The sequence below is a fragment of the Belonocnema kinseyi genome, chromosome 1 (genome assembly GCF_010883055.1).
Source record: "Belonocnema kinseyi isolate 2016_QV_RU_SX_M_011 chromosome 1, B_treatae_v1, whole genome shotgun sequence".
In the NCBI taxonomy this organism is placed as follows: domain Eukaryota; kingdom Metazoa; phylum Arthropoda; class Insecta; order Hymenoptera; family Cynipidae; genus Belonocnema; species Belonocnema kinseyi.
The window spans coordinates 111833960-111844601 of NC_046657.1; positions in this window are offsets into that span (position 1 = coordinate 111833960).

A 10642-nucleotide genomic window follows, 5' to 3' on the forward strand; every position below is an offset into this window, starting at 1 on the left:
ACGGCAGTTGTCACATTTTTTGAATTAGTTTTAAAAACCTAATAGACGTTTTGCAAATAAAAACAATTTTTTAAAGATGAAGAGCGGTATAGAAATAAATGAAACAATATTCTGACGTAACATCAAAATGGTTTTTTGATATTTTTTTAATTACACAAATTTTCAAATTACTTCCAAGGAAAGAAATATCAATAGTTTTTTTAGAATTATATAAATTTTATAATCTTCATGACGCAATTAGGACAGATTTTTTAATATTTCAGATGTGTCAAAGAAAGAATGCAGATGATTTAAAAAATGTCTATTTTATTTTACAGGGGTTAACAAATTATTAGGAAAATTCGAGCTTTTTCAAAAGATATTTAGGACTTTTAGAATTTTGGAAGAAATAATAAATATTCGACAAATTTTCGCAAATGCTTCAAAGGTTAAAAAATTTTACCTCAAAATCTTCCAATACTTTCTACGAATTTGAAGAAAATTAGAAAAGATTTTTAAATATTTCAGATGCGTAAACAAAAAATCTACATTAAAAAAAATTATTTTACGGGATTTCACAAAATAATGGGAAAAATTTGAGCCATTTTAAAATATATTTTGGAATTCTAGAAGTTTTGCAGAATTAAAATATATTTTATGAATAGTAGGAAAAGCTTCCAATTTATAAAATATTTTTATCTATGCAATACCTTTTAAATTCTTGAAAATATTTTTGGCTGACTGGAATTCACTTGAGACTTTTCAAAGTTATTTTAATTAAGGGCATGTGATACTTTAACATATGAGTATTCAGTTTTTCACACTTTTTGTCCACAATTTTTAATTTTTCAGAAAAACATGAGTGTCCAGACGTTTGCATTTTTTACGTCTGGGTTTCTTTTGGTTAAAAAACTTTAACATAAATCTGCATTTTTTAAATCTTCTGCAGTTTAAAAATCTTCCTTATTCTCCTTAAATTGACGTAATATTTATAAAATTTGATTGTTTAATTTATTTTTTATTTTTCAATATTACCAAATTAAAAGATGTTGCTTCCAAATATTATAATATTTTTCGAAATTTAAGGAAATATTTGAAAATGTTTTAAAATCTTTTTAAATGTTCTCCTAAAGTTTATTCTTTAAATTAAAAAATCGAAAGAAATTGTTTTAGAAACCGAAAGAATTTCGTTAATTACCTTGCATTTTTACAAAAGCCCTAAAATATCTTATAAGTTTTCATTATTTTTTAATCGTTTCGAAACTGCTAAATATCTCTAAAATATACTGAAATTTGTTCTAAAATTGTATATTATGGTAAGATGTTGCTTAAAAAACTTTGAAACACTTTTTTTTTAATTTTGTGAAATTTTTTGAAACTTTTTGTAATCTTTTTTAATTTGCTCTTAGAACTCATTAGTAAAAAATGGTTTGAACTTTTCCCATGAATCTTAAGTATATATTTTTCATTCTCTTGACGCCCTATAAAATTGAGTTTACCTCAACTTTGATAAAATCCTGCAAAATGGAAATAATTGTCTCAAAGTCTTCCATTTTTTCGTTCAAAAAATGTTGAAGTGTTTAAAAATTAAAATTACTCTTTCAAAACTAAATATCAAATTCTTAAAATTTTCCCACAAATCTGTAAAAAAATTAATTCTCTAAATCTTTCAAAATTATTTCCCATAATTTTATTTTGTCTCTTTGAAAATGTAAAAAAAAAGTTTACGCGGACTTAAAAAAACAAAACATTTTTTTCTTCTTAAAAATTCAAGAATTATAGTATGGTAGCAAAATGTTAAGAAAATAATTATTTCACAACATAAAAATCAACAAACAATTATTTTCATTGAAACATTCAAATAACTTTCACTTTATATTTTTGAAAAAGTTAGAATTATTAATATCCTTTTACACTAATTTTTAAAAAAGATAATACACATGCTACAATTTTGAAAATTGAATTCAGATACTCATTTCATAACATCGTCACTCAAACTTTATGTAATATAATATTGTAAACAAATTAATCAACTAACAATTAAATGGCTTCCGTTTCCGGTACCGATCGCGAAAGAACTCTTTTTTTTCAAGTGGTGTATTTTTGGCTCTGGCGAAGGAAATAAGGGTGAGTGGATGCAGAAAAAGCAGAAAGTGCGGAGATCGAGTGTAAAGGAAGAAGGTTGAGTGAAGGCAAAGGTGTGAAGTGTGAAAGTGAGTGGTTTGAAGTGAAAATTTGGAGCGTGTAAAGTTTTTGAGGTTAGGAGTGCAAAAATAGTTGCTTGGTCAGGGGGGGCAAGAGGTAAGTGATAAAGGCGGGAAACGTCACGGAGCTTTGGGTAAGGTAGAATGCTGACGACGCAAAATGCACAAACTGGCGCCAGAGGGCAACAGTTACTGGACGATGTAATGCCCGGGGATTTATTCGCGCGCGAAATTCGAGAATGAAGTTCTCCCCAACGATGTCCGTCGGACTTCGCCGCCGAAAGGAATCGGAGTCCTTGCTGCAAGAAACTAGAGTTCGCCTCGCGTAGTGCTGAAAGTCTTATAAAAGACTCTATATTTTAACTTTAGGATTAATATTAAATGAAAAAAATAAATTTCAACTATGCGAAATAAAAAATTGTAATTTTTATTCAGAGACTCGACGTTTCTAATTTTCCCTAAACTCCTGATACTTACAATTTATCTACTCGTATTTTCTAAATTATTTTCTACACTTTAATATTGAAGATCTAGCTAATCAAACTAAAAGTCATTGGGTGCTCATTAAACTTATTTCTTTAGCTGCAGGATTTAGAAATTGGAATTTGAATGCAAATTAATTAATTCAAAGTGAATCGATGCCTTTTGTTATAAAATAGAAGAAATAAAATAATGACTTTACACTTTTAAGTGATTCTAGCCTAAACTCTTAATCCTTTGCAAATATCTAGCCGCTTATTTTTACGGTGATTTTAAATTTGATCTATAAAGGTTATCTAGCTGAAACAATATAATAATAATGATAATAATAATAATAAGAAGGAGCCTCGGTGGCTCAGTTGGTTAGACCCCCGGACTTCACTGCAGAGGTCCGGGGTTCGATCCCTGAGCCGGTACCTCTGGAAATTTTTCAATGTACCTTTACCGAGGTTCTGGTGGTTCGGAACCCACCTTAAGCTGTAGGTCCCCCCATCGTGTACTTGATTGCAACCCAGTCCGTCAATGATGGGGTAAAACCATGCTTTGTCCAATATGTCTGGGCAGACTGCTTTCATCAGATCACTTGATTGTATTATAAAAATGCGTCCGTGACTGATGATATATACCGGGACAGCCCCGTGCAAAAATGATCAAATAAAAATCCATCTCTAACTAAAAAATGCCTTCGACATGTTGGGAAGTATAAGCCTGTGACAACATTTCAACACTAAAATGTTTTTTTATGCCTAAGAAGTACCAATGAAATTGTCTACAATATTTTCATGGGCAGAAAATCAAATACGAATAAATTCTTAACTAGCCTACACCTTATCGAGATCTGGATATAAATATTATAATTATAATTAAAAGTTCCGAGCTAAATGACATTATAAATATGTCGTCATACAATGTGAATGTGAATGCTATCGTGAAAGATTATTATCCTATCACAAGCCGTAGTGCGCCTTCTCCTTTCTGAGTCCCAGAGTCATTTCCTGCCTTCCAAAATCGAATAAAAAAGGGACCTCTCAGCGGTTCCTACTAAGGTTTGTCAAATTCAAGAATTTCTGATCATAGAGTTTCTCACGCTTTCTCAAGAATTTGGAGATGAAAAACTGGCAGAGTCTAAACATGAAAAGGGGACTTTCGATCTGCGTTTAAATCCATTGGAAATGTTTTGCTTGGCATGGATTTTGGTTTTATGGCTTACACATGTTCGCCAGACTCGGCGGTATCTGGAAAACCTCTTGTGGATCGCACAGGATGTGCTTTGTTTCCCTGAACCGAATGTTTCGAGGGGTCAAGCTCATAAAATTCTGAAGGGTGGGCACTTAATTTTTAGAACGAAAGTTTGGAATTTATTTTTAATTTTTGAAAGATTTTTCTGAATCTTGGAGAGAGAAGAACATAATCGTTGAGTAGAATATTATTCTAATTAATTGGAATTAGTGCGCGTAGCGCTGGTACACTACGATGAATACAGGTACTAAGCCGGATTCATCACAACGATCGCACAGAGCAGAAAACCGTAGTGGCTGCAACAGCTGACGTTGCTGAAAGCATTGGAAGTGGGGGGATGGGTGACGTTGATCGCAATGACAGCAGCGGTGATGAAAGTGCCGAAAAGTCGACCCGGGTGGGGAGGGTAGCGAACTCAGGTACGGGCAAGCAACGCGGAGGGCTCTCAAATTTACAGCGCCTTAATAAGCTAGTCAACGCGGATTCGAATAGAAGTCTCGACGAATGTCAAAAAAAGGCAAGCGCGACTAGCAGTGAAGGGGAGGAAAAAAGGAAAATAGTGGCTGGGGAAGATGAGTTAGAAAGGGACGAGGACAACAAGAGAGTTAGAATTAAAAGGAAAACACCAGAGAGAGTTAGGGGGGATGTTTGAAAAATTGGAAGCTCTCATTAAAGGGTTTAGAGAGGAAACAAGAAAGAGATTGGATGTCGTGAATAGGGATATAAATAGGCAGGGAAACGATGTAAGGGGGGAAGTGAAAAAGGTCAGAGAAAAATGGGAAGAATGGGATAAACGCTGGAAGAAGGAGAAAGACAAGGTTTGGGCTAAGCTAGAGAGCATTGAGAATAGATAGAGGTTGACGAATAGGGATCTAGAGAAATAAAACAGTTGGAAGAACGGGTATCCAGTCTAGAAATTAGGAATAAGCATATGGGGGAAAAGACAGAAAATGAGGAAATAGTTAAAGGGAATGAAAAGAATGTCCGAAGTGAGAATGAAAGGTTGAAGAAAAGACTCAGTGAAACAGAAAGATTAGAAGGGGAAGAAAGGGCAAAGAGGAAAAATAACATAGTAGTTAAGGGACTAAAAGTGGAGAGTGAAACGGGAGAAGGGGAAATAACCAATCTTTTGCGAGATATTAGAGTGCAGGTAAGGGTAGAAAGAGTCAAGAGAATAGGAGGGACAAAGGAAGGAAAAGAAGGAATGTTTCTAGTAAAAGTGGGGAGTGAGGAGAAGAAAAAGAAAATTATGGAGGGAAACAAATTATTGAGAGGAAGAAGGGAAAGAATTGAAGAAGATCTGACATGGAGGGAGAGGAAAAGGAGATGGCAAATAGAGCAGAGGGCTTGGGTAGAGAGGAAAATAGGCCACATGGTGTGAATAGGGAGATACAGGTTATGGATAAATGGGGAGGACTGGTGCTGGGATGAAGAATAAGAAGAATTAAGGAAAAGAGGAAAGTGTCTTGAGTAAGGTAGGGGGAAGGGAGACGAAAAAGAGTCTAGAAATAAATCAGAGGGGTTTCCAAACGGCAAAGGGGAAACAAAGTGAAGAGGAAAGAAGAGGGAAGGGAAGAGAGAAACGTAAAAATAGCTTTCTGGAATGTTTCAGGTTTGAAGAACAAGAATAAAGGATTTTGGGAGGAGTTGGAACAGTGGGATGTGATTATGATGTGTGAAACTTGGGCAGATGAGAAGGACTGGAAGGGAATAAAAAAAGCTGTAACCGAAAGGTTATGTGTGGACAATGCAAGAAACAAGAAAAGAACACGTTAAAAGGAGAGGGATGGGCGGCATGGTGTCAGGGGTGAAAAAAGAATTGGCAGTAAAAGGGAGAAAAAGATGGGGACATGGAGGAAAAGGATACAACAATGATAAGAAAAATTATAATTGTGAAAGTAGAAATAGCGGTGGTGTGTGTATACAGAAGAAGAGGGGAAGAGAAAGGCTGGAGAGTAATAAGGAGGTTGATGGAGGAAAAGAAGAAAGAATTGGTTTTAATAGGAGGAGACGTAAATGCATGTACTGGTGAACAAGGGGGAGGGTTATGGGATGAAGAAAAGGAGGCATTTATAAGGAACCCTAAACATAGAGAGACGAACAGAGAGGGGAGGAAGTTACTAGACATGATAGGAGAAACAGGATGGTTTATATGCAATGGCATTTTGAAAGGAGATGAGGAAGGGGAGATCACATTCATATGAAAGGAAGCAACAGTAATAAACTACATCTTGGCTGAAGAAAGAATGCGGCATATGATAGGGAGTATGAAGGTAGGGAATGAGATAGAGTCCGAGCACTTCCTGGTCATATTTACACTAAGAAGAGGCGTCAGTAAGCGCGGCAGAGGGAGAAAGGAAAAAGGGTGCGAAAGAAACACGAAAATGGGAATCTGGGGGGTAGATAAATTAAAAGAGTTTAAACAAAATATGGAAAAGGAGAAGGTTAGGTATGAAAAAGAGGAGGGAATAGACTCGTTAATTGAAAGGTTGAAGGGGTCCATTGGAACGGTAAAGGATGAGCTGGGTACTAATGAAGAAAGATTAGGGGGAAAGAGAGGCTGGTGGGTCGAGGAATGCTGGGAGAGTAAAGAGAGAATAAAAGAGTGTGTGAGCAAATGGAGAAGAGGGGAAATAAAGAAGGAGGAGTATAACAGGAGGAAAAAAGAACATGAGAAGATGCTGGAAATAAAAAGACAAAGGGGAAAGGAAGAATATAAAGCAGAAGTAGAAAAAGCGATCAAAAAAGGTAGGATGTGGGATGTGATAAATAGGGATAGAGGGGAAAGGAAGGGAGTCAACAAAGAAATACAAATGGAGGAATGGACATATTACTTTAAGGGTCTATTAGGGGGAGAACAAAATAAGATCAAAGGGCAAAAGTGTAGGATAGTCCAAGGAGAAATGGAGGAAGGGAAAGAGATAACAAGAGAAGAAGTGGATGAGGCAATAAATAGGTTGAAAAGAAATAAGGCGACGGGAGAAGATGGGATGTAGAACGAAGCGATGAAGTTTGGAGGAGAAGGGATTAGGGATGGGATGTGGAAGATCTGCAACAAGGTATGGAAAGGGGAAGGTTGGCCGGAAGAGTGGACGACGGAACTGGTGGTACCGCTTGTCAAGAAAGGGTAAGGAAAGAAGGTAGAGGAATACAGAGGGATCACTCTTATGTCAGTCGGCTATAAAATATATGCTGAAATCTTAAGAAAAAGGTTGGAGAGTCAGCTAAAACAAAAAGAAAGTATTCCACATAATCAGACGGGATTTAGAAAAGGGATGGGAACTATAGACAACATCTACGTACTTAACTACTTAGTTAACAGAAATTTGGGGAGAAAGAAAGGGAAACTAGTCGCTTTGTTCTTAGATTTCAAAGCAGCGTTTTCTGGGCAGGTCGAGGTCTAAGGCAAGGGTGCCTGTTGAGTCCGTTACTATTTAGTATCCTATTGGCAGACTTAGAGAAGAAGCTAAAGGAGAAAGGAAAAGGAGGAACGGTTTTGGGTTATAGCAAACTATACCCTCTAGCATACGCGGACGATGTAGTTCTATTAGCAGATGATAAGAAGGGAATGAACCTAATTATGAGAATCTTCGATGAGTATGTGGGAACAAAAGAGCTAATGGTGAACGTAGATAAGACAAAGGTAATGTGTTTCAGAAATAGAAAGAGCAAAATAAATTACGTTTGGAAGATGAACGGACAAAAAGTGGAAATTATGGAGGAGTTCTGTTACCTAGGTTTTTGGTTTGAGGCAGAAGGGGGAAACAAGCTGCAGGTGAGGAAAAGAATTGAATGTACGAGTCAAGTAATGGGCGAAGTATGGGGTATAGGAAAGAGAAGGTTCAAGAACGATTGGAGAATGAGGGTCTGATTGTTTAATGCGTTGGTGTGGGCGGTGTTGTGTTATGGTGTGGAGATATGGGGATGGAAGAAACATAGAAAAGTAGAGAACATGCATGAGCGATTTATGAGTTGGGTAATGGGGGTTAGCTGGAGTTGCCCAGGATATATGTTAAAAGAAGAGTTAGGAAGAGAAAATATGGATACTAAACAAATTAAGAGAGCCTGGAGGTTTGAAGAGAAGCTAAAAAGAGGAGAGGGAAGTAGAATTGCACAAGCATGTTTCGGCGAAAATCGGAACAATCAGAAAAATCCTGCAAATTTTAGAAAATTTCTAACATTTGGATGTATACATAACAATTGAACATTTATCATTTGTAGGTGAAATTTGAAAAATTTTAATAGATATTTAGAAGTTTTGAAAAGATTCAAACTTAATGTAAAATTTGAAATGCTAGTCTAATATAAAACAAATTGTAGATTTTCGCAGATTTTAAACAAAAAAATTAGATTCTTTTCAAGAATTGTGAAAGGCTTCATGTTTTTCCAAGATTTAAACAAAATTTTCAAAAAAGATTCTAAAACATTTTAAGAAACATTTCTGGCCTGATAATTTTAAACCTTTTTAAAACTGCTAAATATCTCATAAAATTACTCAAATTTTTTCTACAAATGTTCATTTGTAAACTATACATCAAAATTTGAAAATTTTAATTACAAATTAAGCATTTTTCATATAAAACAATTATAATTGTAACCTTCAAAGTTTAAAGGTTCTTCGAAATTTTAACCATTACAGGTTTTCTATTTCAAAAATTCAGTTAAAGATTCTTTACTTTTAAATATTAGATTTCAATTTACTTGTCTTAAATAAAAATTTAAATATTGCTAAATATTCTATAATTAATCTTCTTTTTAATTAAAAATTTCAAATTGAATGGGTTAAAAATGGAATATTTTAGACTGAAACAATATTTTAAATTTAATAAAATCCTTTAATTAGGAATATATTATTATGAAGTTATTTTTAAGTTGAAAATAGTTTATGAACTTTCAGTCAGACGTTCACATTTGTTTAATGGCTAAGACTTTCAAATTGAAACCGTTAAGTTTTAACGTTAAAATCTGAAAATTCTTAAATTTTGAACTGGTTTAAAATCGTGGTGTCAAATGATTTCAACATCAAAGGATTTTTTTCCTTCAAGACTTTAAGAAAGCATTTAAAAATTCTATGAATTAAAAGTGTAAGTTTAGAAATAAAAATTTTAAATGGAAAATTTTCAAAGTGAAAAAATTGTGAATTACGCATCGTAAGGTAAATAATAGCATAATTGAAGAACATAATAATAATACTAATTATTTGAAAACTGTCGAAATGGAACGTGGACAGATTTATCTTCTACGAATTTGTAAAATTCCCGGTCAACAACAAAAGTTACTGTCCTTTCCCTGTTTTTTCCGGTCTCAAAAAATTCCTGGTCGTTTCTCGGTTTCCCGATCGAGCGGCCACCCCTGTAAGCTATTAACTATTTTCTTGAAAACTTAACTATATCGCAGAAAATTTACTTTTTGTTTAAAATTAAAATTTGTTGTTGAAAAATGAACTGAAATATTTTCTGGATGAAAGTTCCAGTTATAAAAAAATTTGACATTCTTATTACAGTATCATATGTTTCAGTACAAAATTTAATATTTTTTGGATAAAAATGAAACTATTTGGTAGAGAATTTTAACTATTTTGTTAAAAATGCATCCTATTTGGTTAACAAAATTCGTCTTTCTGGATTGAAAATTCAATTTTTTTGTAAAAACTTTTTTTTGTTCCAAAAATTCAATTTTGGATGTTACTGAGTTAACTAAAATCTTTTTTGGATGAAAACTCAACTATTTTTTGATAAAAATTCTTCTGCTTTAAGATGAATTTCATATTTTTTAGAAGAAATGCCACTATTTCCTAGAGAATTCAACAGTTTTATTAAAAAGTCATCCTTTTTGGTTAAATTTCGCCTTTTTGGATTGAAAATACAATTTTTTCGGGTTGAAAACTATTTCTTGTTAAAAAATTCATAATTTGATCGTCAAAAATAGACTACAATCTTTTACTTTTTAATAATTCAACTAATTTGTTTTAAACGTCTTTTGAAAATTTAATTGTTTAGCGGAACATACTTAAATTTTTTTGTTTAGAATTCATTTTTTAACAAAAAATGTAAATTTTCTATTTTTTAAGATTGATATTTTTTAGTTAGAAATTGGAGTTTTTTTTGTTGTATAAAAAAATTTTTTGTTTGAAATTTTATTTTTTTGCGTTAAAATCCATTAGTTTCATATAAAATTAATTTTTTGTTGAGCAGTCACATTTTTTGTTTGAAAATTGAGTTCTTTTATTAAAATATAAACTATATGACAATTTTTATTTGGAAATTTGTCTTTTTAGATTGAGTATTCAACTATTATGTTAAAAATTTAATTATTTTCTTGAAAATTCTAGCATTTTCTCAAAGACTTATCTCTTAAAGTATAGAGAAAACTCCTTTTTCGTTTGAAATAAATTAATATCTTTGAAAATTTAAAATTTGTGTATGAAGCACTGTTTTATTCCTGTTTTACGTATGTGATATTTCACTTGTCGTTAAAATTTAATAATCTTATATTGTAATTAAAAAATGTTACATTATGATGAAAAATCATTATGACATCCTCTTAAGTTTTATAACTTCCGATTATCTCAATTTTTCTAAACATATTTTATTGTTCTTATTTGTTAAAACAATCTCATATTAATAAAAGTTTAAAGCCACACATGCTCACATGTACATATAACTTCTACCCTCTGTTCTGTCCAGAATAAGCATCTGACCAGAAAAATTTAGCGAACTTTTTTGCTTATTTTTTGTGAC